At 40.6% G+C, this 26,085-nt stretch overlaps 1 protein-coding gene across 3 annotated transcripts in view; it reads left to right on the forward strand.

The window, feature by feature from the left end:
• Positions 1 to 309: 309 nt before the first annotated feature.
• The window catches only part of LOC306858415 (muscarinic acetylcholine receptor M2-like), a 97,279-nt gene continuing 71,503 nt past the window's right edge, over positions 310 to 26,085 (forward strand). Inside the window, exon 1 of one of the 3 annotated variants that reach the window (XM_079398954.1) lies at positions 310 to 506. The gene's annotated coding sequence lies outside the window, so the exon portion shown is untranslated. The remainder of the gene's footprint in view (positions 507 to 26,085) is intronic. The other 2 variants (XM_079398955.1, XM_079398956.1) reach the window with 2 other exon arrangements.

Below are 26,085 nucleotides of genomic sequence, written 5' to 3' on the forward strand. Positions count from 1 at the left end.
GCGTTACACATGGAGCGTAGCGGTAAATTTTCCGCTAAAATGTTTTTGTGGTTTAGCGGATCTGTGAGGACGCGTCAAAAAAAAAAAAAACTCAAGTCCCGTTTAATCCCCAACGCGGCGTCTGGAGATAGAATCGATCCATCAGCATCTGAAGCCGCGCTCAACGACGCGCATTCACCTAAACGTCACATGCATGTAATCCAGTTAAAGCCTATTTCCCGACTATAAAAGCCCGAGTCTGATGCATCATAACGCATTTGCACGTAAACACTATCAACTGAGAGATATCAATGAAGCTTAGACCCCTGTAAACCGAAGTGTGTTGATGATGTGAGAATGATGCTGTGAAGGGACCTCCTGCGTCTCCTCCCCTCCCTCCTGCTCCTCATTTCCACTTCTCATTTCGCGTTTACCCACGAGAAGAGCACCGAGCGTCCAGCATCATGTCCTCAGACGTCCAGCTGGACAGCAGCGACCCCGCGGGCACCAGGAACGACTGAGAGCAGGTAGGACAAACTAGCCGTTTCTGCGCGTTATCTAGAAAATATTGCAACCGATTTATTACATCACGCGCGGGCCATTGCTTTCATAAGCCAATAACTGCAAACAAATGCACGCGCGTCAAGGAGCGCAAGTGCAACCAACACAAGGTTCGCTCAGAAAAATTATCGTTAAAATGTTCCGCTGAGCCTGAGATCGACGGAAAGGAGCAGGAGGCGCGGAGCACTGTGGTTGTTTCTTGGATTGAGCCATGGAGACTCCAAAAGCAACGCCGATTTCGCGAGCTTTCCCCTTCATAACTCACTCAACTTTAAGACTTCATTCATAAAAGATCATTTAGACTATTTTCTACAGACCCGAGCGCGCAACCCAGAGCAGACCTGTGCTGGAAAACGCACCTCCGTTTTCGCGCAGACTCGCGCCAAACGGGATTTACGCACAAACCAACTCGAGAATTTTAGCTCTTTAATAACATTTGGGCATCCGATCAAGTATTTGAGGGTTATAAGAAACTGATTTAGTTGAATCAGTTGCCGTTCCAGTTGTGCGTAAAAGGTTTTTGCGCACTGAATTTGAGCGCTCATTATAAACACTGGACGGACTAATTATGTAATCTAGTTGGTCAGTTGCTCGTCATGCATCTGCTTCAAATAATGCAATGCACGGGTCGACTACTGTCAAATAAAGTGCCTTTATGTGCCATGACACTGATTTGGACATCGTCCCAATTCAATGTCTGAACTGATTCTCCAGCATGATGTGACGACTCGCTCTTGTTCAAGGCTCTATCATCATTAATTTCCATCTACAGACATTTAACAGAAACAACACTAATCAAACTCATATAAATGCCTCCAACTCAACAGAAATGTGGAAATCCGCAGGGCGAATTGACTTTACGCGCTGTGTGCTGGATGGAGGAGTTCCTTAATGCGTGTTTTTATTTTATTCTCCGAATGAAGTTCACATCATTATTTGGCTGTTCGGATACAATTTTATTTTGCAGAACACTAAAACGTTCAGAAATGAAAAGGGAACGGGCAGAACCGTCCTGGCCTCTAATGCGTGGGCAAGTATTAACTGTTATTAATCAATAGAGTTTGACCAATTACTTGTGCTGGAAGTTTTCAGCTAAGATCTCTAAATGAATTCCTCTGCTGCCCTGTTCATGGATCAGGATGCGCGCGTGGAATTGATCAGATCGCTGCTCTGGTCGATAATCAAAGGGCGTTACGCGGCAGGTGGTCAGATCTGCTATTTTTAACCTTTATGTTTGGCAAATATTTCACAGGGGCAAGAAAACAAAGATTCACTCATGACTGCTCATAATTTAGGTATCAATTCCAGTTGTGCTCATAACGTGATTATCGGTCAGGACACGAGCAGCATATTGATTATCAGTGGATTTGGCACTGATGGATTGTTGCGCTGCTCAAAGAGTCTCTCAGTAAAAGATGCGTGAAATGAGGAAACGAGACAAAATCCAAATGCTCAAAGACCCGGAGGAACCAAACGCTGTGCAGGTGAAATATGCTGATCTGGAACGAGTGCGCGTTTGAAACGAAGCTTTATTGACAGTGAAGATGTTTCATGAGATGTTTTTAAGCTGTTGAACGCTTTTCGCTCTTTTGGTTTGTCGCGTTCTGCCCCGTTAGAGCGCGCATTGCACGCAGACGGGAGCGCGCATGGACGCGCAAAGGTACACTAGAAAAAATCCTATAGCAAATACTGCCAAGTGGAAAAATGTAGTTCTTTAAATTTAACAAAAAAAAATTACATTTATTAATAGCATCTCACTAATGCTCTTAAACATCATATGGAATCAAAATGGAAGTTTTGTGTCTTTTAGTCTATGTACAGTATGTCTCTCTGAGCTCATATACATTCTAGTATGTGCCTTAAATTTGACTACATTTATTCTCCAGCATACACTTTTACAACATACAAACAAGTCTCTCTTAATGGAAAAGGAACTAAAATATTGATGTACTCATTTTTTGTCCAATTAGAATGCCCCGCCCCCTGATGTCACATGATCTAATTCACACAGGTTCAGTCCTCCTAGAGCAACATGAGTTTAAGGCCCATGTCAAGTCGTCCAATGTGTTCGGCACTAAATACAGGTGAACAGGGTCTAAAACAGGGTTAACTGATCTAAATAAATATTCAAATGGACAATAAACATTTGTGCATTAGCAACAGAAAAACAAATGACATAAACCCAATAGAATATTAAATATTAAATGTAAATAAAAAAGAATGATATAAGTAACATTTAAAATATAAATATATAAACACACATAAAATATAAAGTTAGCAATAAAATATGTATATTATCCTAAACATTATAATAAAATATGTTACTATAAAAATCCATGTAATATTTATTATAACAAATTTATATTAAAGAGGTTTTAATTTATTTGATATAAAAATAATATTTTAGCACTATAATGCTATTAATTTATATCGTAAACATTATAATAAAATATTTTATCATTAAAACATACATTAAATATGTAAACAGAAAGGGATATTGTGTTGGTTCATGCCGTTAAAGTCCTGTTTACGACCCGACACTGCATTTCACCTGTCCATCAATATACACCTTTTCATCTTATACATCTATTTTAAGAGTCTCCTGTGTTTGGCTGATGCTGGTGTTAAGCTGGTAAAGAAAAGACATAATGATCTGTGCTGTGTACACATCAACACTCAGTTATAAACATCAGCTGCTGCATGTGTGTGTCTCTATGCTGTTCTTGCATTGGTTAAATCAGCCCGTTAAAGTCTTTCAGCCGCTGATGGACACTCATTCACACTGACCTGCGTGTGTGTAATGTCAGCCATTCAGAGTTTAATGTCAGCGTGAGAGGATGTTTGACTGCAGACAGTGTTTTTGTGTTGTTTAATGGCAGCATGAGGGTGTTTAGGTGAATAATATTTATGGAGTTGCAGCTGAAATCATTTACAAGTGCTAACAGGTCTGTAGAGACCGTGTCAGACTGACTGACTGACACACACACACACACACTCACAGGGACTCCGATCATACACACAGTCTCCTTCTCATCTGTTATTCACACATACACACTTAGTGTGGCGGGTCAATAACACGGAAGGCCTTGGGTACTGAGTGTGTGAGAAAGAATCATTGCTCCTGCTTTGTTTGCAGCACTAGTTGCTTGTCACAGAATCTAAATGCACAACAAGAGGAAGAAAGTCATTGAGCATCTGATCTGAACATCTGGGTTCAGTTGCATAAACAGCCACTGTGTTAAGTCTGTGTCTTAAGATCAACCAACTCAGATTCAAATTTGACCAATCTATTATGACCAATGCTAAAGAAAAAAAATTATATGACTAATTTTTAAGATTAGTCTAAGCTGTTTATGCAATGTGGGTTTAAACTCGTGTAATGATTTCTGCAGGTCATCGTCTGAAGTATTTTGGGAGCGATAGCATGCATATGAATTTATTGAACTATAATCTGTAGACAAATTTGTTAAAATGGCACGAAATGGAAGCTGCGACCCTCTCTTCTTATATATATATCCGAGTGAAATGACTTCTCCACTGACAAAAAACACATGGCGGGTCTTGATTTTGTTTTTGACTTGATTCTATTGGGAACTGACTGAATCGATTGGATCATAGTTGTTTACTAATTGCTGTGATCTTATGCCGGTCATCAGAGAAAAGATTGCATTGGAGAGTGGAAATGAATGTTTTTGACTAAAGATTACAAGGATGTGAATAAAAAAATATGTACGCAGACATGAGTTTGAATGAACAAATACATCAATAAAAAGCGTTGTTGGACTTAATTGTACCTAAATCATCTAATTCTGAACAATATAATATGATACAATTACTGTTTGTTTATATATATATATATAGCTTAATAAATACATGTCTATAATACGCCCTCAACATTCTCAGAATGTTCTGCTAATGTTCTCTAAAAGGTATAAACAAACGTTCTTCCTGTAACTTTAACAGAACGTTTGTTCAAAGTATCTGATCTTTAATAATGTTCTCAAAACAATAGTACAAAAACATTATTTATATATCATTAATGTTAAACAATTCTGCTGAATGTCTGTCTAGCATTTTTTAAACATTACTACTTGTTTCAGAACATTCAGAGAACATTCAAAAGTAACGTTCACGTAACATTCCAAAGTTATAAAATGGAATGTTCTGTTCATTTTTGAACAACCAAGAAAAAACTTTTAGAAACCAGGATGTTTTGAAAGAACTCAAGGTGAATGTTATGAAAAGGTTCTTATGCCATGTTTCGGGGCAGCAGCGTTTAGTATCCCACATCTCCTCTTAAGGAGATCGTTCACCCAAAATTAAAATCCCGTCATCATTTAACTCATCTTCATGTCATTTCAAACCTGAGATATTTAACAGAATGTCCCAGGTGCTCTTCTCCTTCAGACGAGAGTGACTATGATGACAGAACATTCATTTTGGGCTGAACTACTCCTCTAATGATGCTGCACACTCTCCCTGCATCTCATCAGCTTCACAGCAGGTTTGCAAAACCTCCGTCATTTGTTCCACAAAGGGAGACAAATGAAAAAGATATGCAAATGTACTTACTGTTTTCTGGAGCCTGTAGAGCACAGCCCAGAGGAAAGTGTTATTGCTCAGATGTTGCTCTTGCGCAGCTCTGGATACACAATGCCATTCTCAATCGCTTCATGTGCCAACACCGTGTTTCCCATGTTTCTCCTGAGGAGAAATAAAAACAGACACAAAAAAATGGTAACAGTAAAAACCCTTAAAACCAATGAGAAGCAGATAGATCATTGAAAGAGAAATGTTTATATTGAGATCTGATGACGAGTCTTGAGTTAATCTGAGCAGGAACAGAGCTGGTAAACCTAAACATGGGTGTCGAAAACTGTAGATAAAGAAAATAGTGAAATGAAAATAGTTTTAGTACATTGTTAAACTAAATTATAATGACAAATGTTGCTAGCTGAAATAAAACGTGTACATTTACATTTTTATACTGTATTTTGATTTAATATTTTAATATATGTATCATCATATATATTAATTACATATTTTAGTATATATTAGTATAATAATATATATATATATATATATAGACATACAGTGAGGGAAAAAATTTGTACGCTTGCCCACTGACAAAGAAATGATCAGTCTATAATTTTAATGGTAGGTTTATTTGAATAGTGAGAGACAGAATAACAACAACAAAAAATCCAGAAAAACGCATTTTAAAAAAAGTTATAAATTGATTTGCATTTTAATGAGTGAAATAAGTATTTGACCCCTTCGCAAAACATTACATAGTTCTTGGTGACAAAACCCTTGTTGGCAATCACAGAGGTCAGACGTTTCTTGTAGTTTTGTACACATCTCAGGAGGGATTTTGTCCCACTCCTCTTTGCATATCCTCTCCAAGTCATTAAGGTTTCGAGTCTGAACTGGCTAGGCCACTCCAGGACCTTAATGTGCTTCTTCTTGAGCCACTCCTTTGTTGCCTTGGTTGTGTGTTTTGGGTCATTGTCATGCTGGAATACCCATCCACGACCCATTTTCAATGCCCTAGCCCTGACGGTACATGGCCCCGTCCATCGTTCCTTTGATGCGGTGCAGTTGTCCTGTCCCCTTAGCAGAAAAACAACCCCAAGGCATAATGTTTCCACCTCCATGTTTGATGGTGGGGATGGTGTTCTTGGGGTCATAGGCAGCATTCCTCCTCCTCCAAACACGGCGAGTTGAATTGATGCCAAAGAGCTGGATTTCGGTCTCATCTGATCACAACACTTTCACCCAGTTCTCCTCTGAATCATTGGCAAACTTCAGACGGGCCTGTGCATGTGCGTTCTTGAGCAGGGAGACCTTGCGGGCGCAGGATTTCAGTCCTTCACGGTGTAGTGTGTTACCAATCGTTTTATTGGTGTCTATGGTTCCAGCTGCCTTGAGATCATTGACAAGATCCTCCCGTGTAGTTCTGGGCTGATTCCTCACCGTTCTCATGATCATTGAAACTCTACGAGGTGAGATCTTGCATGGAGCCCCAGACCGAGGGAGATTGAGAATTGTTTCAAATAAACCTACCATTAAAATTATGGACTGATCATTTCTTTGTCAGTGGGCAAACTAACAAAATCAGCAAGGGATCAAATAATTTTTTCCCTCACTATATATATATATATATAATAACCCTGCTCTAAAGGAGACGTTGGAGTTTTTTTTGCAAGCTGCAAAAGGCTCCATTTGCACTCTGTTTTATTTCACTGCTATCTTGGAGACATAACTGAGATAATAAAGAGATCTCATTTGTAATTTTAGTCGGGAGCTTACAGTGTGTGAAACACACAATATGACAGACAGTAAAGGAGGACGATTATGCAGTTGTTTTCCCACGAGCAGCGCAACCCCAGAACCAACAGGGGCAAAACATACACAAACTTCATGACATTAAGAGTGGTGACACTTACTCCTCTCCCCCATGGGCGTCTGTCTTAAATGGCACACGCTGAGGCTGCGAGTGTGTGTGTGTGTGAGAAGTCAGTCTGTTGACACACTCTGGTGATCTCTCTGCTCTCTACATTTCACATCTGATATTCTCTGTGCAGAACTCCAGAGGCACACAATGCTGTCAGACACGAGCTGATCTGACAGGACAGAGGAAACTCTGTGTGTGTGTGTGTGTGTGTGTGTGTTTGAGGGGCCTGGAGGTTATTGTGCATCAGTGAAATAGCAGGGCCCACTGGTGAGCTCTCATTCTCGCTCTCGTCACGTTTACACTGTAAGGCTTAATGCACAGAGATATGCATCAGCTTTTGTCCAATCTGTTAATATTAATTTAAAAGGAACAGTACACTGAAAAAAAAATTTCAAGATCTTTTACTCACACTCATGTTTCAAGACTGTACGAGTTTCTTCAAACAGTCGTGACTGTATCTGTTATAAAAGTATAAAAACTTTATTTTTATTAAATATATAATCAAAAATTGTCTGACTATATTGTACAATAGATTTGCATAAAAAACAGACTCAAATTTTTGTTATTATTCACAATCATGATCTAACCAACTTTAAATTTTTACCATTAGAATTTGGTAAACTCATAATGATGAATTTTGTCTGATTTTTAGATTTTTTTTTTATAATCAACAGGACCAAATTTATATATATATATTAGGGCCGGGACTTTAACGCGTTAATTTAGATTAATTAATTACACAAAAATAACGCGTTAAATTTTTTTAACGCATTTTAATCGCACTTATTTTTGCACCGCGGAACGTTTCTCACTGGATGAGTTTCGGCGGACCGATTATACTGCAGTGGAGACCGGTCTTGCCAAGCTTCCTTGGAAGAACGAACTCGGAAGTAGAGCCCTGCGCGGGACTGTTTTCTTCATCCCGCTCCCGCCGAATTTCTGACCATTACCGCCCGCTCCCGCAACGTGTGTGTTACACTCCCACCCGCTCCCGCAATATGTATGTCCACTCCCGCCCGCACCCGCAAAACTCTGAGAATTTATTCCCGCACGATAATAGAGATGCATTGATTTTGTGTCTTCTCCCGTCCCGCAGGAAAAACAAAACGTATTGTATTGCTATTATTAAATAGATTCATGTTTGTTTCTGTCCCTGACCTGCATGTATTCTGACGCACTGGTAGGGAAGATGAATATAGCCTGGGCTATCGGGGACATCTAAAACGCTTAGGCTACCGCGCGTTTCTTTAGACTTCAAGTACTTTGATTTTGTTGACAATGACATCATGTCGCTAGGCTACCTCCCGATCCCGCAGTGTTTTTTTTTAGCCGCCCATTCCCGCCCGCACCAAAATTCAAACCGCCCGCTCCCGCGAGATTTGCGTTGGGTCCCTCTACTCGGAAGGACGCGAGAACACAGAACGCACACTTATGAGAACTGAGATGTACTGAGTTCCTGCTTAACTGACCGCATAGTCTCAGCATAAACAGCGACCAATGAACAATAAATATTACAAAATGTCATAACTTATTAAAACATTTCATACTATTATAGATATTACTTTCATATAATTGTATTGTTTTATTTTACAGCGTTATATGTTTTACTGTTAAGATTCATTTTAATATGCCAATAAAAATGCAGACTTTCTCCGGGTCTTATAACTTTATTAAAATTAACCAAAACAAAACGATAAATGTTTACTTTCAACTTGAAGAGCCGTTAAGTATTTGTGAGAGCGACTTTAAAGCTTACAGGCTTCCGTACACCGGCCACCCACAGCGTTTTCTGTGATTTCTAACGGCTCGATTCTCTCAAGTCTGCACTCGATGCATCCTCAGTTTCAAGAACATATCCGGGCACTTTCATGCATCCTCTGTACTTGCGTTCTTGAGAATTGGAACTGAACTTCGACGGTTAATGATGACGTAGAACGAGAACACAAGGACGCAAGATCGCTGAAGAACGCATATTGAGAAACAGCCAAAAACAAACCACAGTGAACATGGACAAAGAAGCTGATGAGACCGCTTTGGTTGGCCCTGTGGATGGGAAATTTAAAAATCCATATAAAAAAAACGTACTTCTCACTGTTCTCAGGTCAAATATTTATATGCGATTAAAATGCGATTAATTTCGATTAATTAATTACAAAGCCTCTAATTAATTAGATTAATTTTTTTAATCGAGTCCCGGCCCTAATATATATATATATATATATATATATATATATATATATATATATATATTTATAAATTTGGTCCTGTTGATCATACTTGACTGTTTTTGTGACAGTAACAAACAATAGACTATGGAATAAATTTGGATTATTATTAATGCAAGTAGCTTCAACATTTCTTTAATAATTATAAATATACAGAATAAATGCGTAGTATTAATAATGAAACTAGATACAGTTTTAACATTTCTAAAATAAATATCCAAATACATCTATATAATATTAATCAACCTCACTTTTATTGCTAATGTCTATAGAACAAATTTGGATTATTATTAAAAATAAGTATTTACAGCTTCAACATTTCTTTAATAAACATCTAATTTAATCCATATTATATAATATTATTCAACAATTCACACTGTTATTGCAAATGTCTACAGAATAAATTAGTATTATTATTAATGTAACTAGGTACAGTTTTAACATTTTTTAAATAAACACCTACAGTACATAAATCTATCAAATATTAATCAACTAAAGTTGCTGCTACTGTAAATGTGCATAGAATATATTATTATTATAAATGTATCTAGCTACAGCTTCAACATTTCTATAATAAACATAAATAAATCTACATAATATTACTCAACAAGATATCTGATACAAAAGTAACATCTGAAATCTTCTTGTGTTTCTGCTGTTTACACGCATGCACCACTGTGGAAGATATCAGTGAAAACTTTAATAAAGATTCTGTCTTTCATCCTCACGACTCTCTGTATAAACAAATTGGACACACTAACGCGGTAATTTGGTAAAATGCAAACACATAACCCAGCGTAAACACAGCCAGTCGAAATACAAGAACGTCATTCCAGTTTCTCCAAACTCGAATCAAATCTGAATTCTCAGATCGCTTTTACAATGTGCAGAAGCTGCAGTGTGATTTAATTTACCCCGCACACTTCTGCTCTCCGTCGTCCCGGATACATTGTCCACAACTAGTGCGCTTGCTGACGGCCGACCTGACATCAGAGGAGCGACATTTGGAAAGCGGCAGGATTCAGCGAGAATGTGTTTAGATTCAGAGACGCCTGTTTTACATCTTTACAGCCGCGGTATGTCTGTGAGGATGCTTGAGAACGCAGGTTTTATTTGTCAGGATTTCAGTGTTTGTCCTCCAGAAACTAAAATACTGAGCTTATCTAATTCACTAAGTTTCTTCAACTGCCTTTAAACTGGATTATTGATAAGCCTGGAAGATAAAGCACACACACAGTTGCAATAAAGGTGTGTGAAAGATCGGTGGAGCTATAAACCTAGCGAATTGATCAATAAGACTGGCTTAAGATCAAAGTTGGTTTAGTGCAGGTTTAAGTTGTGCGGTTAGACTGCCCATCGGTATTCACGGTTCATCCTTCATTTAAAGTGCATAAAGTGGGCTAACAGTGCTGGACGCGACCCAACACAAGGTCATCAACCCAGTTTTCCCAGTGCGTTTACAGCAATCAATACACACACACACACCTCGCTCTCTCTGCCTTGTAGGTAGATCGTTCTGGCTCTGGCAGGATTCTCGAGTCTGGATATTCAGCCTTACTCTCCGTCTTCCAAACTAAATGAGATTCAGATATCTTTAGACCTGTAGCGCCAGGACTGTTCCAATAACAGTGAAGCGAAGAACATGAGATGCAGTGTAATACACTTAAACACTGGGAACAGATATACAGCAACAAATGTACGCTTCCAAAACCTCTGGTTGTAGGAATAAAGTGAAGTCTTCCAAACTATGGTATTAAATGCATAAAAGGCGAGACACATAGCACATAAAGATTATTTTACTATTTATCAATTTGAATATCTAAAGGGCCAGTCACACTACACTTTCTGTTCCACTGACTTCAATTCATTTGCAAGCTCATTTTCACATTTTGGATGTATTATACAGTATATTGAATTGTCTTTAAAAAAGATACCGCAGAGTTTGACATCATATCACGAGCTTTGGTTTTGATTTTGCTGCCACCGTGGCCTTTGCAATGATACGCTATGTGATTTGTCCAATTATTAGCTGCGCTTTAAAACCTCAGTGGCAAACGGGGTCAAAGTTGATCTAACACCAGTAATATCTAAATGAAAACATTATTTTAACCTTTATATAATGTTGTGGATCAATGCACCAATAATAGAAATAGAAATGCTGGCTAACCTATGATGTTTTAATCAAGGTTTTGTAATGTTTTCTCATTTAGGGTCAACACTCTGATGAATTTATATTATGATTATGATGTTTGCAGATCAGTTTGACCCACATATTTCATGGTTAAAGACAGGTGCACAGACCGAAAATAAAAACATATTTTTAATGTATTCTAGTTGCATGCAAGTCATTTTATCAACTACTCTCAGGTTGTCTACATTTGTGCATTTGGCAGATGCTTTTATCCGAAGAAACATACACTGCACTGAAATTAATATGCATGAACTATTAAGAATGCATACACATTCTTAATAGTTCATGCATATTAATTTCAATGGGAATCAAACCTATGATCTTGGCGTTGCGAGCACCATGCTCTCTATTTGAGCTCCAGGAAAGCACACAGAAAAAGCTTTTTTCACACTTCTTCTGTTTATGTTTAAATGTTACAATACTGTTACAATACTTAAAAAAATAGTTATACAGTTTTAAAAACAAATAATACTGTATGTTCTCATGTTTATTTTTCTGTAATGCGTGTGCCATATTAATGTTACAATTTAATAATTTTTACCTGATATTTTTGTTTGTTTGTTTTTCATAGTGTGATTTTTGGCGAATTGTATTAAATCCAATTAGAGTTAATTTAACCTCCTCCATAAAAATCAGATCCAGAATTTAAACCTAATACAACCGTTAAGAACATTACACACAAAAAACACATTCTATGCAAGTACGCACACACAAATGTTCCTGTAGCTGACTATAAATAGAATTATAAACTATAAACTAACTTTAACTTACTTGCTCAGTAAGTTTCTCATCAAACTGCTGCTCCGAATGAACTGAAAGTAAAAGAAAGTTTACATTAATGCCACCACAGCGGCCCTCGTGCAAAGCTAAGAAGTGAGCTTCTATTTCCAGATGCACTTGTGTTTACGTGGAGTGTGATGAGATATGATCAATACACTCGAAATCATCCGCACACACTCAGAACTATACAAATGAACAGCTGTTGGCATGTCTGGATGCAGGTGAAGCCGCAGCAAACAGATGGACTCATGTGTCTGAATGGCTCTACAGGACGGCAGACCCTCCTGAGACCCAAACACAGAAACATTTAGATTCCTCACACACTTCTCCATTCTAATTACACAAGCCTTCTGATGCGCTTCTCCAGAGAGCCTCTTTCCAATTATCTATCTGCTAGCGATTCATCTCTTTCCATTTCTCCCTCCGTCTATTACACCTCCACACATTCACTTGCTCATTTCCTCCACTGCCTCATTACGGGGAGAGATGGACGGAGAGCCGCTGACACTTCGACCGGAGGATTGAACATAGTATATTACCTGGAAAAAAGGTGATAATGACAAGATAAAGCACAGGCGTTCAATATCTAAATAAATGAATGAATGTTGACCCCCGCTGACTCCACTCCAAATGTGTGTGTGTGTGAATACAGCTCCAATCAGTTCATTTCACTGTACCTGAACACTTTAAAGGAACATGGCATTTACTCCACTTCATGTTCTTCCCATCCTGTATGACTTTCGTTTTTCTGTGGAACCCAAAAAGAGATGTTTAGATGAATCTCCAGTCTTCAATATAGTGAAAGGCAATAATGCCGTTCAGCTCCTAAATGAGAAGAAAAGCACCTTAATGACTATATTTCAAGTCAAACGAAAGCTTTATGCAAGGAACCCAACAGAGTTCGATGTGAGTGGTGTTGAATGCCATTGGTTTTGTGTCATGTGGCCATCGAAATGGTTTCGAAAAGAAACACAAAACCTGTGCTAACTGAAAGAAAACAAGTTAACAAAAAGATTGAATCCAAGATTTGGTGAAAATATAGCATATTGCGAGATTTAATTTAAAGAGCAATTCTTTAAAAAGCCAGTCTTTTTTGACTGGGAACACCAAATTAAGTAAAGGATTTTCAGCACAGCAAAGAGATTAATTAGTATGTTTGTCTCATTTTGTAATTTGTTTTTGACTTTTCTAGTAAAAACAAGTAATCGGCCTGAAATCATGATAAATGTGTACTTAAATGAAAAGTGAAATGAAAAGTGAAATGATTCAAGATAATAGGTCTTGTTTTCTGAAAAATTTATCAAAAGGAAATTAGTTTGTTTAAAACAAGAAAAAATATCTGTCCATGGGGGTATTTTTTTTTTACTTAATTCAAAGTAAAAGCAGGTCTATTTTTCTATTTAGATTAAACTCATTTAATTTTGAGAATTGAATTATCAGAAAAAATATATAATTATAGAGAATGTATGAACACAGATAATTATCATTTGTATCAGAAAACAACACTTCATATCTTCAAAGTCCTTTCAATTTTGAAATAAATATTCTTTGATTAAAGAGTGTTTATTTATTTATTTGTACAGGAAAAGAAAAAAAAATGTATTCAAAATCAGACAAAAATACTGAGGAGTGCATATTTACGGCTTTTTGGAGCTTAGACAGGTTGTGATCATTGTAACGTTCTTTAAAATTCATCCATTTGTGTGGAAAAGGCCAGTGTATTTGTGAACATGAAGTGTTGGAAGTGGATTTACAACAAGAAGCAATGTCATGCACTCAGCTGCTCAGTGTTTCGTCTTCAGTGCATTAACTAAGTCGCCTGGCTTCAGTACAACAGAGAAAAGCAAAATCTCTGAACTGCTTGGGGAGACGCCAGGGGCGGCAGATTGTTCCTGTAGCCCAACTAACCCATTGACTGAAAAAAATAGGAAAGGGCCGAGGATTGAACCTTGAGGGCCCCCAGACCTGGAGGAGATTCCTTTTATCGTCAGCTTTTATTACATGTTTTCTGTACAAACACCATGGCCCACTCAATAACACATGAGCGACCAGATGAAACGATAACGGGAAGCAAGCTTCAGTTAGAAACAATATTCTTCACTACCAAACATGGCTCAAATATGGAGCAACAGCAAAGACTCATCCTGGAGACAAAATGATCAGTCCCACAACAACTGAAGTTTGTGTTTGCTCAGGACTTTAAAAGGAAAAATTGCCTTTCCTTTTCTCTGAAACATCAGTTCCCTTTCAGTTGGTCACTCCGAGTCACGTCGGATGACCGACGAAATTGGGATCTCGCCAGAGAGACCAATCCACTTCGAGTGTAACTAAACGAGCCAATGGAGATTGGCATGCGATCATTGCATCCAGCTGCCGCTGATCACAGCGTGAGCATAAGAGGCAGCAGGTGAACCGCATTAATTCTTCCTTTCGCTTCGGAGCCGAGTGGCAGTGCATCACTGCTGCTCTCCTATCCTGCGAGTGAGAAAGAGCGAGCGAGTGTTGGCGGTATGGCGCAGCAGCGGTGGTCACGTCGGACGGGAAAAAAGATCGTCTTCCGGCTGACAACCACACTAAGAGTGTGCGGTGGCCAGCTCCCCTGCATGCTTCAGCACTGAAAGAGCAAATTTCTCTAAAAGAGCAACACGGGTGATCGCGTCTTTTTAAAGATGTCCTATCACCCGTGCGTTTCTGGGTGTGGTCGTTTCCTGGCGCCTCAGGACGGTCACGATTGCTGCCTCACGTGTCTGGGCATTCAGCACGCTGAGGAAGCTTTCATGGATGGTTCATGTTCTTCTTGTGGGGACATGACCATCTCGGAGTTGCGTAATAGACTCCGTTATGTCAAACATGGCGGAGTCCCTCTGCCTCTGCCGCGATTCAGCGTTCGTCCTGGCACCCGGGGTGACGCTGCGTCGGGTAGAGTCAGAGGTGATTTGAGGATCACGGTGAGGGCATCCCCAAGTGGAGCTCTTCACCCCTCAAGCACTCCGCAGCCGGTGGAGCTGCCGAAGGAGCGTGCTGGGACCTCTGCTGGACGGGGTGCACCAGGCGTTTCCTTCGGCGCCCCCTCTGACGACCAGATGTCGATCGCTGCATCGGAGGGTGAGCACTCTCTCTCCGGGGATGACGACTCGGCTGCGTTGCCCCCTTCGGGTGTGGTAACGTTGTCCGAGCCAGACCCAGAGATGACGGCTATGCTTTCCCGGGCCGCTCAGTATGTCGGGCTCGTGTGGAATCCTCCACCGCGTCCCGATCCTTCGAGGTTGGACGAGTGGTTTCTCGGTGGGGGTCGTGCTGGTTCTCAACGCCCCCCTCCGGTGCCATTCTTTCCGGAAGTGCATGAGGAGCTTACAAGATCGTGGAAGGCACCTTTTACTGCCCGAAACAAATCTTGTGGCTCCTCCTCCCTCACCACCCTCGATGGTGGGGCCGCTTTGGGGTATGCGGGCATCCCCTCGGTGGAGCGGTCTGTGGCCATGCTGTCGACGCTGTCGAGAGCTTTGCCCAGCAGTTTTCAGTAGCACAGAAGCAGACTGAGTCCCTCAGCCTGCTCGTCACCGTGGGCGCCCACCTGTGGCCGCCCCCTGCTCCCGTGCAGCCGCAGCAGCCTTCCACCAGGCAGCGTCGTGGAGCCGGTCGCAGGCAGGACGCTCAGCCCGTCCAGGCCCCAAACCTGACGGTAAGCGCAAGTGCAAGAGGCCCTGAGACGGGCGACCCAGAGATGGATGAGACTGCTCATCGGGAGATGGTGACCGCACCACTCCCTCCCCCGGAGGAGGGCCGGGTGGAGAATCTTTTGTTTCGTTTTGCTTTTGTTGGTACCCAAAACATCTATAAAAGAGCGATTTCCTCAATCTCTGGGTCTCAAGAGGAGGAGTCTGTCCCCAGTCTGTCTCGGTGGCTCCTGCGGACCATCAGACTCGGCTACGCGATTCAGTTCGCCCGGCGTCCCCCCAAGTTCAGGCCGTCGATGCCCCTGTCTTGCGTGCGGAAATCACAGTCCTGCTGGCGAAGGACGCGATAGAGCCGGTCCCTCCAGCCGATATGAGGTCAGGGTTTTACAGCCCTTACTTCATTGTGCCCAAGAAAAGCGGTGGGTTACGACCGATCTTGGATCTGCGAGTTTTGAACCGTGCACTTCACAAGATGCCATTCAAGATGTTGACGCAGAAACGCATTTTCGGGTGCGTCCGTCCCCTAGATTGGTTTGCAGCAATCGACCTGAAGGACGCGTACTTTCATGTCTCGATTCTCCCGCGGCACAGGCCATTCCTGCGGTTCGCGTTCGGGCATATCAGTACAAGGTCCTGCCCTTCGGGCTGTCCCTTTCGCCTCGCGTCTTCACCAAAGTCGCAGAGGCGGCCCTTGTTCCCCTGAGAGAACGGGGTGTGCGCATCCTCAACTATCTCGACGGCTGGCTCATACTTGCACAGTCTCGAGAGCAGTTGTGCGCACACAGGGACCTGGTGCTCAGGCACCTCAGTCAGTTGGGCCTTCGGGTCAACTGGGAAAAGAGCATCTGAGGTCCCTTCGTGCCATCCACATCCTGGGAGTGTTCAATCAGGCAGCCGACGAGCAGCACTTCCAGGGGAGTGGAGACTCCATCCCCAGGTGGTCCAGCTGATTTGGAGTCGGTTCGGAGTTGCTCAGGTAGACCTGTTTGCATCTCCGGAAACCACCCACTGCCAGTGGTTCTACTCCCTAACCGAGGCAACGCTCGGCACGGATGCACTGGCGCACAGCTGGCCCCAGGGCCTGCGCAAATATGCCTTCCCCCCAGTGAGCCTACAAGCACAGATACTGTGCAAGATCAGGGAGGACGAGGAGCAGGTCTTGCTAGTGGCTCCATATTGGCCCAACAGGACCTGGTTCCCGGAATTCATGCTCCTCGCGACAGCCCCTCCCTGGCCGATTCCTCTGAGGAAGGATCTGCTTTCTCAGAGACGGGGCACCCTCTGGCACCCGCGTCCGGACCTGTGGAAACTCCACATATGGTCCCTGGATGGGACACGGAGGTTCTAGGTAACCTACCCCAGGAGGTAGCACTCACTATCGCTTCAGCACGTGCACCGTCCACAAGACGGGCCTATGCTCTGAAGTGGAACCTGTTCGTCGAATGGTGTTCCTCTCACCATGAGGACCCCCGGAGATGTTCGATCAGAGCCGTGCTTTCCTTTCTGCAACAAGGGTTGGAGCATAGGCTATCCCCCTCCACCCTTAAGGTTTATGTTGCTGCCATTTCCGCTCACCACGAGTCGGTGGGGAAGCACGATCTGGGTGTCAGGTTTCTTAGGGGGGCCAGGAGGTTAAATCCTCCTAGGCCTCCCTCCCTACCCTCTTGGGATTTGGCATTGGTGCTAAGAGCCCTACAAACTGCCCCCTTTGAGCCTTTGCAGTCAGTCGAGTTGAAGTTTCTCTCTATGAAAACCCTACTCCTGACTGCATTGGCCTCGATCAAGAGGGTAGGGGACCTGCAGGCATTTTCGGTCGACGAATCGTGCCTCGAGTTTGGGCTGGCTGACTCCAGTGCAACACTCGGAGTGGCTATGTGCCTAAGGTTCCTACCACTCCCTTTAGGGACCAGGTAGTGAACTTGCAAGCACTGCCCCTGGAGGAGGCAGACCCAGCCCTAGCTTTGCTCAGTCCTGTACGCGCACTGCGACAGTACGTGGATAGAACTCAGAGCTTCAGGACCTCAGAACAGCTCTTTGTCTGTTACGGAGGACAGCAGAAGGGGAAGGCTGTCTCCAAGCAGAGGATGGCCCACTGGATAGTGGATGCCGTCACCTTGGCCTATGAAGCACAAGGTGTGCCCTGCCCGCTCAGGTTGCGTGCTCACTCCACTAGGGGTGTTGCATCGTCCTGGGCGCTGGCTCGTGGTGCCTCGCTAGCAGACATCTGTAGAGCTGCGGGTTGGGCGACTCCCAACACATTCGCTAGGTTTTATAGCCTACATGTCGAACCGGTTTCCTCCTGTGTTCTCACCTCAAACGGGTAGTGGTACTGAGAGGCCCGGCTCAGAGTCGGCTTGCGGCGTCCTTACGCCTAATTCTCCAGAGAGTTCCTTAACCAGGCAAACCCTGTCGAGCCCTCCAGCACTCCGGCGTCCGGACGTGGCGGAGCGTCCAGTGCCAGGCCTTTCAGCCAATGAATTCTTGAAATCTGGTGTGAGGCTAGTGCCCATATGAGAGACCCTGTCGGGATCCCATATGTGTATCCGACGGTATGCTTATTAGAGCCGTGTTTCCACTGGCAGACCACGTTCTGCCATCTCTAATGATGCAGCCTAAGCCATCTCAGAAACTTCCATGTGCTATAGGGCCCTACGGGGTTACTTCACATGTCTAAATGTCACTTAACCCCTCTGGGAGGAGGTGACTCCGCAGTGTGCCTCTTCCAAACGGAAGGGCACGCTTCCCAGTGCTATCCAAGTCCTACTGGTGGGTTGCTCAAGGAACAACAGTAGTTGACCTTCTCTGTGTAGAGCCCGGTCCTATCGTCTGCCTTATAGGAAGGATCAGGAGGCCTACACAGGGCACTGGAAGGGGCAGCTTCTGTGGCGCTTTGGTAGGGATCCCAATTTCGTCGGTCATCCGACGTTACTCGGAGTGACCGACTGAAAGGGAACGTCTCAGTTACGTATGTAACCCTCGTTCCCTGAAGGAGGGAACGGAGACGTCACGTCCCGTCGCCACAGTCGCTGTACCACCGCTGAGCTGCCGGGTCACCGGCTCGGCTCCTTAGCGAAAGCATGAATTAAAGCGGTGCACCTGCTGCCTCTTATGCTCACGCTGTGATCAGCGGCAGCTGGATGCAATGATCGCATGCCAATCTCCATTGGCTCGTTTAGTTACACTCGAAGTGGATTGGTCTCTCTGGCGAGATCCCAATTACGTCGGTCATCCGACGTGACGTCTCCATTCCCTCCTTCAGGGAACGAGGGTTACATATGTAACCGAGACGTTTTTTTTGTGCGGACCTCAGGTACTAAAACTGAGATATGAATCAATATGAATCAATAGTTGCCATACAGCAAGTGAATATGACCATAACATTAATGGTGACACTTTACAATAAGGTCTCATTAGGGGACTAACATTACCTAACAATAAACAGTACATTTGTTGAAGTATTTATAAACCTTCATTAAAATTTGTGAAAATACAGTACAAATGAATGAAAATACTACTTTTATTGTTCATGTTAGATAACAACCAGAAAACATTTTAATGAGAAGTTTTTATTTCTGGGGAAAAATATATATGCAAGTTAATTAAACGTTTATGCTTAAAAAGTGTGTGTGTGTGTGTGTGGGGGGGGGGGGGGGGGCTATGTTTCTTTGAATTAAGTTTATTTTTCTTAGCCCATTGGCAGGTATTTTGTCTTGTTTTAAGCATAAACTCACCTAATTTTTGATTAACATTAAGTAATTTTTCTTCAGGTAAATGTTGAAATATTAGTACTAGAACACTGACAAAAAAACTTAGTTAAAAATTACTGAATTAAATTTTTTTGTTGTGACTAAAATTAATAAATGCTTTGGAAGTATTTTTAATTGTTAGTTCATGTTAACTAATACAATTAAGTAACATTAACAAATGGAACTTAACTGTAAAGTGTTATCAAATGAATGTGAATAGCAGCTTAAGTCAGTTACTGATATCAACCCGAACTCACATTTGTTAATCTGAGCACAGTTTTGAGAAACACTAACATCTAGGAAGAACATCTAGAAGCCTTCAACACAAGTCTCCAACTAATCTACGTCAGATAGATGAGTTTAAATAAGAAGCTGTACGAATCGTCATTTTTTTGAGGTCTTTAGGCAATGCTTTAGTACAGAGCTAATCTGAGTGAGCACAGAAGGCTTGTACATCCTGTTTAAAAGCCCCCCGGAGGCTCATCCCCGGGATGCGGCTGACGACTGCGGGGTTATTGGCCTCTGAATGCTGCTCCACTCCTGTGACTTTGAGAGATCAGCGCTCTGTTCTAGATCACAGACATCGGCGGCTGAGCGAGGGACTTTGAAAACCTCTGATGGTATCAGGTGTGTGTGTGCGTGTTGCTCAGGCACCGGAGAGTGTTTTCCTCTTCCTTTTAATGAAATATCCCGGCTACGTGGGTTTGATTGCTTTCTGTGGTTAATTCAAGTTTTTAAAGCTTTTATCTTTTGGATGAGTACACGTAGGAATGAAAGATTATTTGATAGGGCTTCTTTTTGTAGTTTTACCACACATCTCTGTTTTTTAATAGCCATTTTGCCTTGTTTGAAGATTTGCACTCATGTCTCACTTCAGCACTTTGCACTTTCGGTAGATGTTTTTGCTCGCCAGATTACATCTGTTTATTGTAACGTTTTTTCATTTTGAAAGGCTTTCACTGTTTTTGCTCAAGTTCTTCATACATGGAAGCTTATTGTGGGGCTTGTAATTACACCATTAGTGTTGCTATGAAAGGGAAATGAAAGCCTTCAAGCCAAAGAAATGGCATTAAAATGAAATGGCTAGAAATTTATATCACAAACAGACAGCTGAAAACACTGCATTGAAAACTCTGTAGTCTTTGTGAAATTATAGTTTACGATGTTAACAAAACTTTTCCTGTGGTTTCCGTCAGTGAATTCAGGACGGGTTTATGTTTTAGCTGTAGAGCTGGTCTTCTGTCGTTATATGTGGTCTAACAGTGAACGCTCTAATACTGCAGTGAATGAGAGGCTCTTTAAAACCGATCCGGCAGAGACCCAGTTTTCCACCCAGCAGAATCTGCCTGTTCTGATTACCGGTTTAGTCCGGAGAGCAGGTACGGAGCGGTTTTGACTGAGAGTCTATTCCCGAGAGCTCCGGCGCTGTCACACTCAGAACCGGTCCTGGCATTTACATCCCCAGACAGCAGAGGATCGCCCTGGGCCTGGATAGTACCACTTCCAGTCTGGAGCTCGTGGAAGAACGACCTTGTTATTCTAGAGGCTCGTTCTAGCAGTGGAGCGTCTGCACTATCTGTACTGAATCAAAACAGGGTCATTATCAGTATAGAAAACATATGATTTCACAATTATATTAAACAATCAGGAGAACTGCCCATGCAAACCCACGAAAGTATTTAAATACAAGATAAAATATAAATAATTATATATTTCTATTAATTATAAACATAACAAAACATAATATTGTCATTACTATTATATTAATATAATTATATATATATTTATTTTTTTCACTTAAGATAAACATACATGTTTAGTTATTTTGCGAAACATCACTCATGTCATTTTAACATTGTTTTACTTTATTTTTCCACAAAATCTCAAACTTACATGTATCTTCCAATGTCTCAAATATCACGAAACCTCTCAAGATGAGTCACATTTCACCTAAAATCAAAAAACACAAATAAGAAAGGACATTTTTCATTTTATATTGTCATTTTACATTATTTTAATGACAATTAAACACATCTACCCTGAAATTCACATTACTCTAACATGAATATTTTCTTAATTATTATTTATAACAATTAAATAATAATTAAGTACTGCCTTTAATTTAAGCTTATTTAAACTTTAATTTAGGCTAATTTAAAATATTTGTATTGCATTTTTTATTGTAATATAGTGAAGAAAATAATGTATTACAGTAATTAAAATCGCCATTGACAATAAATATTACAGTAAAAATTGAAAAAGGAAACTAAACAATGTAAAACATTTGAATGATTTCCAATAATGGGACTGACATTATTTTCAAGACAATTAAACAAATTTATCCCAAAATTCACATTAATTTAATGTGAAAACAATATTTTTAAATTATTAATTATTTATTTGTTGTGCTGCCTTTAATTTGTTTATTTAAATTGTAATTTATGCAAATTTAATATATATATATATATATATATATCACAGTATCTGTATACTGTATCACAGTATTTTTATTGTAATGCAGTGAAGAAAATGTGTTACAGTAATTACAATCACAATTAACAAAAATACAAAAAATAAAAATTTAAAAATAAAAATTTGGATGCATTACAGTAATGAGAATTTGAGGGACAATGTCTTTAACTGCAATTTAATGCACACAAAAAATCTACATACATAATTCATCTTTCCATTTACTACAATTTTCTTAAGAAATCTGAATAAGATATTTAACAACACAGATATTTGGACATTTCAGCAGCTCAATACGCTTCAGAAGAGAGAACCTGTCAAAACATTTCATTATGAATATGAAACTATAGAAATAACTGCTGCTTCAATATCATAACCTCATTTCCATCTCTCTCTCTCTTTCTCTTCGTGTCGCTGAGATCTGACATGCACTGGGACGCAGTGCTGCATATACGATGCATGAACTTCAGCCTTGAGGTCATCTATAAATTCTATGCATATTGAAAATTTGCATACAGTGTCCGTAATACAGAAATAATATGAGTATTCTGTCTTGAATCTGTGTCGTGCTGATGATGACCTTGTCTGTGGATCTGAGATTTGGCATCAATGTGTGTGTGTGTGTGTTCACACTCCACCATCACTCAACAATCAGCCAACCATAACCATAAAGCTGACAGCAGAGCGGTCGGGAACGCGTCGGATGCTCTGGAAGTGTGTTTTGGAGTATGTGTGAGATATTCCCGCTGCTTTTCCCCCTCTCATCTCTGACAGGCAGGAAAGGGCCATCGGTCACACGTGTGTCCAGTGGCTTTGAAGTGTTTTATGCCGTGTTAACGGTCAGGAGGGCTTCATCGCCGTGATTTTCCCCTGAAGAGCGAGACGGAGCAGGTATTCCCGCCGGAGAGCTTTCTGCTGATTTTAAAGTGCTTTATATGTGCCGTAATTAACCGACAACATCTGTCCCGCTAAGAAGAGACTTTAATCAGACTTTAAAAGCCTCTCCGGGTTCAATACTGTACAATATATATATATTTTTTCCAAGTAGAAAGTCAACATTAAATGGAGTTTACAACCTATTTGACTGATGTGATGTGACATGTATCATAATCAAACTGGAAATTCAATGAGATTAAAATGTAGGGCAGGACTTTATCCTTGGGGAGCTGATTGGAAGAGCGTTTTATGGCAGAAATGAACACGTCTTACATGGTGCTTACATGTTAACATGGCTAATACAATGATTACACGGTGAGTCTCATGAAACTATTCTCATGAAAATATATATTTTGGATTGTGACATTATTTTCATAACAACTAAGCACAAGAATTATATGCAAAAACAGTTATTTAAATGGAACACTATTTAAAGTAACAAGTATTTAAACAGCATGGCAGTATTTACTGCACTGCTCTCAAATCATAAATGAATGAATAAATAATTCTCATAATGTCCAGATGCATTACAATAAAGATAATTAGGAAGAAATCAGCTTAAATGTAATTAAAATAAACTCATAATAGAAAAAAACGTAATGTGTCTTAATGAAATGAAATAATATAATTATTTTCAAACAAGAATTATAAATAATTATAAATAATTAAATAATCATAAATAAATATTTAAATGGAAAATGTGTATTATAAATAAATAAAAAATTATTATGTGGGTGGTGATGGCGCAGTGGATAAGACACATGCCTTTGGTGTGAGAGACCCGGGTTCGAATCCACTGTGAGACACCAATGTGTCCCTGAGCAAGACACTTAACCCCTAGTTGCTCCAGCGGCGTGCGACCTCTGACATATATAGCAATTGTAAGTCACTTTGGATAAAAGCGTCAGCTAAATGAATAAATGTAAATGTATTAACCCAATTTTTAAATAGTCGCCGCTGAGAATAATTTTAATTATTATACATTTTATTTGCAAAACTAAATTCTTTAAATTGAACACTAGTATTATAAATAAATGAAAAATAAATACATTTAGTATATGTTATACATGTATATATATATATATATATATATATATATATATATACACACACACATGTATATTATATATATATAAAATGTTTTTAATAGTCACCATTGAGAATAATGGGAATTAAGAACAATATTTTTAAAAGTAAAATGTCCAGATGTATTACAATAATGAGAATTTGGAGGAAAGAGCTTGAATGTCATTAAAATAAACTCATTACAAAACAGGCTTAATTTTCTGTATGGAAATAAAATTAAGCAATTTCTTATTTCTTTTCTTTTGATTTTAGAGTGAAATGTGAGCTGTACATACTGAGATTCAAGTAGTTATTTAACTGCTACTCATGATTATTACAAAAAGGAAAATAATTTCAAAGGCAAAGTCATTTTTTATTTTAGAATACTAAAAGAATTGTTCAACACGACCAGGAAAGTAAATAGGGTCAATTTAGATGTCATGTTGACTTGAAGTGATTGTCACATCAGGTATAATGAGGCCTGATGCAGTAAATCACACACACTCCTCTCCAAAACTTTAAAGATTTATAACACTTGTCGACTCACTTTACAGACCTGCAGCGTTTTTACATCACCGCGTTACAGCCACGCGCTCTGTGTGTGTGAGACAACGCTTTGACTGTGGCGTTTGATTGAGAATGTCTGCTCTGCGTTTCGATGGCAGCCCCAGTGCATGCTGGGATTGATTGAGCTGTCCCGGCGCCCCCCAAACCTGTCAGCTGCTGGAGTTATGACATCATCAGGCCCCTCATAAGGCTCTCCATTGTTTTGAAATGAAAGAACATAAATTTCCTGCCCAGTGAAGCCTACGAGATGATTTGTGACTGCTATTATCCTGCCAGAGTGTGGCGAGAGCGCAAAAATAAGGACTCTGAGAGAGAGAAAGAGAGACGAGGAAAGTTCTCTCCGTCTAATCACCTGAGACAGCGCTGCATACCTGCCACATCCACATACGCAGCGGCCCCTAAAGCAATTTAGACTCATAAGACACTTAATAATGAAAATACTGTCATACTCACACTTCATCCCGTATTGACTTTTTCTCTTCTGCGGACTACAAAAAGATGCAGATTCAGTGATTATTAGAGACGGATGCTGTCGAGCTCTGAAAAGAATAAAAAACACCATAAGATTATCCAATTAGATTAAACCAGATTAAATTAGTACAAAGCCAATAAAATACAGAATCATGTAACCAAAAAAAGCAAATACCAATATTAAAGGGGTCATCGGATGCAAAATTCACTTTTCAAGTTGTTTGAGCATAAATGTGTGTTGGAAGTGTGTGTACACATCCATCCTATAATGATAAAAATCCACCCAGTGTTTTTTTTAAATCCGTTTTAAAATCTCCTTTCTCAAATCAGGCTGTTCTGAGGTTCCTGTCAGAATGACGTAGTTCTGCACAGGCCCCTCCCACGATAGTTAATTGACAAGCCGTCTTACCTTAGACCCGACCTGAGTGAGCTGAGAGCTGTCCGGTGCAGCAAAAACAAAATGTCTCCGATTAAGCGATTGAGGTGTTTTATGTAGGTGTTTGGATGTGGTAATGAACATAGCAGTCATCATTTACTCCCGACATCTGAGCCGCTGAAGACGCAGAAGATTAATGTTACTTTCATTTTGAAGTGAATGCGGCGATCCCGATCTGCCTAAATGCGTCTATGTTCGCAGGAATCATTCGTGATCCAGCCTCAGCTACAGAAGAAGTGAGTATAAGGGTTTTCTTATAAATCTTTGCAAATCACATTTCCTAATAACATGCTAGTTAGCCAGTTTCGCGGCTAAAGTAAACAGTACTGCTTGTCACCCCACGGAAGAGAGGGGCGGGGTCAGCAGAGCTCATTAGCATTTAAAGCAACATGGACTAAAAAACAGCTTGCTAAAAACAGAGCTGATTTTGACAGGGTAAAGAAGGTGTTTTTTACACTACCGTTGAGAAATTTTAACCAAAGTATGTTATAGACTTTCATTAAGACCCTAAATAATCATATCAAC

The sequence above is a fragment of the Barbus barbus genome, assembly GCF_936440315.1.
Source record: "Barbus barbus genome assembly, chromosome: 39".
In the NCBI taxonomy this organism is placed as follows: Eukaryota; Metazoa; Chordata; class Actinopteri; order Cypriniformes; family Cyprinidae; genus Barbus; species Barbus barbus.